Below are 8267 nucleotides of genomic sequence, written 5' to 3' on the forward strand. Positions count from 1 at the left end.
CTCTGTGCCGATCTTCATTAATATTAGTGGCTGGAGTGCTTTCTCATTCATCTTTACCTTCTAAATGACCTTTTAGTTGCCAATTGTTTTTTTATACAACTTCCCAATCATCTGACTTCCCATTAATGATTGTTCCATCATATACCCTCCTTTTGACCTTCATGTTGGCTTTGACTTCTCTTCTCCGCCACGGTTATGTCATCTTTCCTTTAGAATATTCCTTCCTCCTCTGCCGTCATCCCCGCCAGTGTTATTTCTCAAGTAAATCTGGCCAACCCCTCTCTAGTGTTTCTCTAACTCCTTTTAACCCACTGTAACACTGGTTCATCTGACTCTTCAGGTTCGCCTTCTCACATTTCAGGATGAAGTCGATCATATGATGATCACTTACACCAACATTCTATTTTCCATAAGCTCTCTGATCAATTTCGGCTCATTGCACATCAGCCAATCCGGAGGAGCCGACGTCATGCCGAAATCTGGCTGCGCCAGATCTCCACGGATCCTTCTGTCAATCTGGCTCCCTTCCAATTGCAACTCCACTTAATTGCCTATCGTGCAGCGACAAGAAGCCTTCCCACAGGAATGTTTACCCCTCCCCAGTTCAGGAGCCAACCGACCCTTCTCTAGAGGTCGCAACTTCCCTGGAGGAACCCATGATCATTATTCCTATGCCATCCCTCCTCCGCCAACTCCTCAGCCAGATATTAAATACGAAGTCACTCTACTTTTGGCTTCAACAGCAGGGGGCACGGGTAGTTTATTTTCACATGCTCCACGGGACAATTAAACTGTAGCCAAGTGCAATTCTGTTTTAGTCTGCTTTGCTGGAGAATGTATGTTCTTACTGCAGGAATATCCATGTATTGAGGAAAATCTGAAACGGGAATAGGTTGCTCACCGTCCCCTTGGGTAACAGCAGTAACACTTTAAACTCAGTGCCGGCGTTTATTTCAAGCTGGATACTGACTTGATATCGAAACACATAGGGATAAGAACTGGGAATGCCGACGATATTGAGCTGGCAGCATCCAAATATTATGCTCGTGTTGTAGATAAAACCCCGTGTAAATCTATGTACATTTCAATTGTATTCACAGAGACAGTGACTGGGGTTACTGTCGTGGCCAGTGATCCCAACCCCCTTGAAGACCCCGATACCATCACACTCAGCTGTCCCGCGTCGGGCACTGTTCAGACACGGACATGGTTCAAGGATAACCAACCCATCCAGGAAAACGGCAGAATATTTACATCCCCCGACAAGGCGAAACTGACTATAATCAGTGTGAACAGAAACGACGCAGGGACGTACAAGTGCATCGCCAGCAACTCTTTCAGCAGTGGCGCTGGAGTGACCAACGTGCAAGTTTACTGTAAGTACACAGTTAGTCAACCGCGTTCATTTGTATCAGATATTACACTTAACAACATTTGCTCTCATCTTTTCAATGAAGACAGAAGGTCATAATATCCCGTATCCATCAGGATTTTTCTCTAATCAGCACTTTTCTTCATTTTATAAATGGATCAGAGAAGTTCAGAATTGAACCGGAGCGTCCAGTTGTGTCCAATATAGTGTCAAACCTGACATTAACTTGCTTTCCTCTGTCAGTCCCCTGTGGTATATATTCATGGTACAAGGGGGACAATCTCCGGCAGACAGGGCAGGAACTCACCCTTGTGTCAGTGATAATGGGAACAATCTCCTGCAGACAGGGCAGGAACTCACCCTTGTGTCAGTGACAATGGGAACAATCTCCTGCAGACAGGGCAGGAACTCACCCTTGTGTCAGTGACAATGGGAACAATCTCCTGCAGACAGGGCAGGAACTCACCCTTGTGTCAGTGACAATGGGAACAATCTCCTGCAGACAGGGCAGGAACTCACCCTTGTGTCAGTGACAATGGGAACAATCTCCTGCAGACAGGGCAGGAACTCACCCTTGTGTCAGTGACAATGGGAACAATCTCCTGCAGACAGGGCAGGAACTCACCGTTGTGTCAGTGACAATGGGAACAATCTCCTGCAGACAGGGCAGGAACTCACCCTTGTGTCAGTGACAATGGGAACAATCTCCTGCAGACAGGGCAGGAACTCACCCTTGCGTCAGTGACAATGGGAACAATCTCCTGCAGACAGGGCAGGAACTCACCCTTGTATCAGTGACAATGGGAACAATCTCCTGCAGACAGGGCAGGAACTCACCCTTGTGTCAGTGACAATGGGAACAATCTCCTGCAGACAGGGCAGGAACTCACCCTTGTGTCAGTGACATTGGGAACAATCTCCTGCAGACAGGGCAGGAACTCACCCTTGTGTCAGTGACAATGGGAACAATCTCCTGCAGACAGGGCAGGAAATCACCCTTGTGTCAGTGACAATGGGAACAATCTCCTGCAGACAGGGCAGGAACTCACCCTTGTGTCAGTGACAATGGGAACAATCTCCTGCAGACAGGGCAGGAACTCACCCTTGTGTCAGTGACAATGGGAACAATCTCCTGCAGACAGGGCAGGACCTCACCCTTGTGTCAGTGATAATGGGAACAATCTCCTGCAGACAGGGCAGGAACTCACCCTTGAGCCGGTGAGCTCGGTTGACGTTGGGAGTTATACATGTCGGATTAATAACGGCGTAACCAACAGGACCAGTTATCTTACAAGGTGTAGTTAGCGCACACGGTGAGTGAATGTGTCTCTCATTCGTTCATGTAAACCCGATGATCAAAGATTCAAACCGTTTTCAGTGGATGGCTGTTCGCAGGAAAAGCTGGCGGGTAATTGCATTTCTCTACGAATTTCGTTCCTACCTTTAATAATTGAATGTGAATTTCGGCAGAATCGACTTCAGCTGGGATCAGGGCCCGTCTGTGGACAGAATCAGCATTCCGCCTTCACGGCGAAGTTGTCTGTCCGAAATTTGTCTGAAAGAGGTTTGCGTTCAGCAATATGTGTGTGAACAGCCTTATCTGTCAAAAAGGCCAAAGCAGTTTTGTCTACTTTACCCATCTGTCGATGCTATCGAGCTCGCCTGGTACAGGGCATCCGATAAACAGAACGTTATTAAGGGACATCTGGAGAGAATCGAATGGAATTATAGAGGCCATTCTCATTCGGTGCATCAGCGCAGGAAATTAAGTTCCAGACGAATTATTTTCTTGTCTTTGTTTCAGTTTATTCAGCAACATATATCCACCGAAATCTAAAAATGGCACGGGCAGAAATTCCGGATGGAAAAGTGAGTGAACACCGTTTCAACTGTCCTAATACTGAGTCCAGGGGAATCTCAGCATTTGATTTTAATCTGGGAGCTCCTAGTCCACTGAAGCTGGAGCTGGTCATCCGAGCGAATGGTCACGGATGATGCGACTTTCACCGTTGGGTTTTCCAATTATTTTAGCTGAAAGCTTCTGCTGAAGATTACAATATCAGCGAAGTAATGGGATGGTAGTTCATGCAACTTAATTTCTCTCCATATTGATCAATATCGGCCCTCAATTCCTGGTTCCGGCGATTGGTGGGAAGGGAGCTCCTGCTCTCAATGTCTTTTTCTATTGGGCCGGTTTGACGTCTGCTGTGTTCAACAAAGCCCCCTGACGCTCTGCACCCTTGTGCCATATCTATTTTGTTTCCTCAGGCACCTTCGATACAAAGACCGTAAACTCATCAGAATATTATGAAAATGTCCAAATGGATGAACAGGTTGGATGTTTGCATTATGTCCGTGATCTCACTCATTTCTTTGCAAAGAGGGAAAAAAGAACATAAGTAATGTGATGGGTAGCGTCCATCGGGCCCTTCGGGCACAGATTGGGCATTTAGCAAGATCCTGGATGATCGATCCCGGATCTTATTTTCCGTTAATGGAGAAACAACACATTATATTCCTCAAAATAGACCCAAACCTGATGGCATGAACATCGACCTTATCCCACCAGTATTTCTGTTCACTTCTCTCTTCTTCTATTTTCCACTCCGGCCTCTTACATCTTCTCCTCACCTGCCCATCAACTCCCTCCAGTGACCCCCCCTCTTCCCCTTCCCCTATGGCACACTCGCCTCTGCAATCGGTTCACTGTGGTTAAGAATGCGTATGGTGTATTGACCTTCATCAATCGTGGGATTGAATTCAGGAGCCGAGAGGTAATGTTGCAGCTGTATAGGACCCTGGTCACACCCCACCTGGAGTACTGTGCTCAGTTCTGTTCGCATCACTATAGAAAGGATGTGGAAGCCATAGAAAGGGTGCAGGGGAGATTTGCAAGGATGTTGCCTGGATTGGGGAGCATGACTTATGAGAATTGTTCGAGTGAACTCGGCCATTTCTCCTTGGAGCGGAGGAAGATGAGACGTGACCTGATAGAGGCGTACAAGATGATGAGAGGCATTAATCGTGTGGATAGTCAGAGACTTTTTCCCAGGGCTGAAATGCTTGCTACAAGTGGACACAGGTTTAAGGTGCTGGGGAGTAGGTACAGAGGAGATGTCAGGGGTAAGTTTTTTTACTCAAAGAGTGGTGAGTGCGTGGAATGGGCTACCGGCAATGGAGGGGAGGCCGTATAAAATAGGGTCTTTTAAGAGGCTTTTGGATAGGTACATGGAGCTGAGTATAATAGAGGGATTAAGTTAAGCCTAGTAATTCCTAAGGTAGGGTTGTGTACAGCACAACTTTGTGGGAGGAAGGGCCTGTATTGTGCTGTTGGTTTTCTATGTTTCTACCTTTTACTTTTCTTCAGCATTTCCCCCTTTCCCACTCATCAGGCCTCACCTCCCAGCCAGTGCTCATTCCTCTGGCTACCATTCTGTCCAGGTGTCTTCCTGCCTTCTTCCCAGCCCAGTAGAAGGGTCTCTGCACAAAACGTGAACGGCTTAATGAATTCCATTAATGCTGCCCGACACTCTGAGCCCTTCGGCATTTTGTGTGTGAGATTCCAGCACCTGCAGAATTTCCTCAGAATTCCCCAGAATCCGTAACTCCTGAATGATGCAAAATCACATCTTACCCTTGCTGTAATACATTTCATGAAAGAGTCTTTTAAAATGTCCGATCAATGTGAGTAACTCCACACACACTGAATCAGAAACATGCGGTGCAGCGAATGGTAAACGAGGCAATATTACCCCAAACACAAACTAATGTGATACATTGATACTCCCGGTGTTTATCGGCGGAGAGTCAGAATACAATTGCTGTGAACTTGTTTAAACGTCTCAAAAATAACACGTAATCTTCTCTTTCAAGGGTGCAAGGAACAATGCGCAGGATGGAGACTCCACTTACACGGTAAGGGAAACATTAGCGTCAATCCCTTTTGGAAGCAATTGTTTCCGCTTCAGAACCTGAAGTGAGACTCTGGACAGCAAGAATGTCGAAGTTTCTGTAACGGGTGGAGGCAGAAATGGCGGAGGAACTCATTAAGTATCACGTGTTCGCCTTCACTGTTGAAGACACCATCAGTATGACAGTGTCGGGACACGGAAGTGGTTGCCGCCACTATAATAAGCAGAAGATGCTAGACAATTTGGAAGGTGGATAAATAACCTGGGGTGAATGGATGAGATTGACTGCACGCCAGGCGTCTGAAATAGGCCGCTGAAGTGGTCGTAAAGGAATTAGTACTCATACCATCATGGAATTGTTTTGGAGGATTGGAAATTTGCAAACATCACTTTGCTCTTCTTGAAGAAAAGGAAGTAAACGACAGGAGCTGATACACCTGTTAGCTTGAGGCCTCTGTCTACTTCAGTTTTGAAGAAGGAAAGGGTGCGCTCATTGAAAGATGAATAATTGGAAGACCTACACTGACTGGGCGTGGAGCGATTCTCTCAACCTGAGGGAGGGGGTACTGGTCTGGGACCAGATGGCGGCTCTATGGAATGCATGGTACGGAATGGATGGTGTGAGTAGTAATTCCTCTACGATGGAATGCAGAGAACCCCTCAGAAGAGAGCGATGAGGAGGAATATCTTTAGCCGAAGTGTGCTGCATCTCTGTAATACGTTTGTCCCTTATGGCTCTGGGGACAAAGGCCCCGGGTTACGCGAAACAACATTGATTGTTTCAAGTATTGCAGAGTGAAAGCAGATGATTGGGGTTGGGAAGGAAAATTCATCCGTCATTATAGAATGGTGGAGGAGGCCAATGTACCGAAGGGCCTAATTCTGCTCTTGTGTTTTATGCTCTTGTGAACTTATAGTGCTTTCTGCGATATTTAATAATCATAACTGTGTCTCTGATCCTCTCTTCATCATGGCCCGACTGTTCCGTGTTTCTCTCAGACACGAATTGTTAAGAATGCGTAGGTCCTTTTCAATGTTCTTCTAATTCTTCTCTGACACATAAATGCTTTTGGTAATAATTTTTACTAATCCTGCTGATTTCCTCGCATTAACAGGGTCTTATCCTGGAGTATCGATCTGTTTACCGTGATCTGAACAGGTATGTGAACCGAATCTGGGGCTGCCGACACGTAATGTCACTTGTAAAGGAAAGGTATTCACTAATTTCAAGCCTATGGGCCGTGCAGGGTCCTGGTTGTGCACATCTCATAGTCACACTGAGATTGGAAGTTTAGAGACAAGTAACAGAGCAAGACTGGAGTCAGGCGGCGTCGCACAGCGATATATTGATATTGAAAGGAACACTTTTCCTGGGTCTATAGCGATATAATAAATATTAATTGCGCTTGCATTGTCACAATGTCAGACACAGATTCTGAAATCATCACCCGTATTTACCCTCACCAGCAGCCACACTTTCGGGTTGCTGACGTAGTCAACATAAATTGTGAATTGTTTCCGCAGCTGACGTCACTGTGAACGGAAGCCGATGATTGGATCGTGTATTGGCACAGAGAATGGACAACCATCCAGGATAAATCCACCGTTCAAAATGGCTTTTTTTTCTTTGTAATCGTTCTCCAGGTCTTTATTAAACCTCTTCCGCGTTTCCTAGCCTCACGACAAAGACATCACAGAAGATTCTGTCTCGTTTCCGTCGCAGCAGCTTAGTTCTCTCGCATCAACCCAGACTGGTGCTGTGGCGTGTCAGGGGATTTCCATAAAATGACCGCTGTTCGAATCCCTATCCCGGCCGTACTCTATTCTCGACACGTGGTCAGTTGTGTATGGGCTGCAATGTCTGATCTATATAGCAAAATTACCCTTCCGCGTAGCCCTCTATGGTTCTGAGCTCAATGTACCAATCTCAGTGTCTCTGGAAAGTCCCATTGTATCGGCCTTCGCTCGCCACGCACCCATCACTCTCTGTGTGAAAAACGTACCCCTGGCATCTCCTTGTACCTACTTCCGAGCACAATAAACCTGTGCCCATCGTGTTCGCCATTTCAGCCCTGGAGAAAAGCCTCTTGCTATTGCACGATCAATGCCTCTAATTATCTTATACGCATCTATCAGGTCACCTCCCATCCTCCGTCGCTCCAAGGATGAAACGCAAATTCCGGCTGAACCTGTTCCCATAAGGTATGTTCCCCAATCCAGGCAACATCCTTGTAAATCTCTTCTGTTAATCGGGTTTGTCATCGGTCGCTGAAAGGCCCGAAGTGACTACTCCGCGCTTCATGGCTGAATAATAAATGCAATAAAATGGAAAACGGTTCTGAAACCCCGAGTTGACTCCTGATTACTGCGCGAATTGGCACAGTGAAAATTTATCAATCCGGGACATTGATTCAGCCCCCTTTTCCAATGTTCCTATACGCCGAAATGCGACGTCGCTTCTTATTTGCAGAATGCTGATTGATCACGTAGTTTGATCACTTCATGTGGTTGTTTCATCAGTCTCCCTCGTGTCGATGTTTCACTGTAATGTCGTGAAATGATTTTTGTTGTACTTGTATCTCTGCCACAAAACAACAGACTGAAGGCCATATGTCAGTGATGATGGACTTGGTGCTGATTTTAAATTTGATCGAGGCACCCAGACCCAGTTGTTATCATTTAGATGGCTGAGTGAGGAGCAGAGAGGGTTAGCAGTACGGGGTAAGTTTCTCGGGCTCTGGGGGTAAGGGAGTTGGGCTGATTTTTCCAATATCATTGTGTGTTGGTAGATTACACAGCGAGCTTTTTCTCCCCTCTGAGACATAACTCACCCAGAAATGGTCACCAGGGAAACAATTTCCAGAGGAATATTTTCATCAAAGAGTGGTGCGGATTGTTTGTACTTTTAAGGGATGGGTCTGGGTGTTGTTGGCAAGGCAGGAATTTATCACCTCTCCCTTAACAAACCCCTCACTGAGCGGTTT

The 8267-nt window shown here is 46.3% G+C and overlaps 1 long non-coding RNA gene across 1 annotated transcript; it reads left to right on the forward strand.

Moving 5' to 3' along the window:
* The first annotated feature begins 3625 nt into the window (after positions 1–3625).
* LOC132386882 (uncharacterized) lies at positions 3626–6442 on the forward strand. The gene is made up of 3 exons (XR_009509697.1): positions 3626–3705; positions 5246–5287; positions 6399–6442. It is a non-coding gene; the product is annotated as an uncharacterized LOC132386882 (long non-coding RNA).
* The last annotated feature ends 1825 nt before the right edge of the window (positions 6443–8267 follow it).

The sequence above is a fragment of the Hypanus sabinus genome, unplaced genomic scaffold, assembly GCF_030144855.1.
Source record: "Hypanus sabinus isolate sHypSab1 unplaced genomic scaffold, sHypSab1.hap1 scaffold_1358, whole genome shotgun sequence".
NCBI lineage: Eukaryota > Metazoa > Chordata > Chondrichthyes > Myliobatiformes > Dasyatidae > Hypanus > Hypanus sabinus.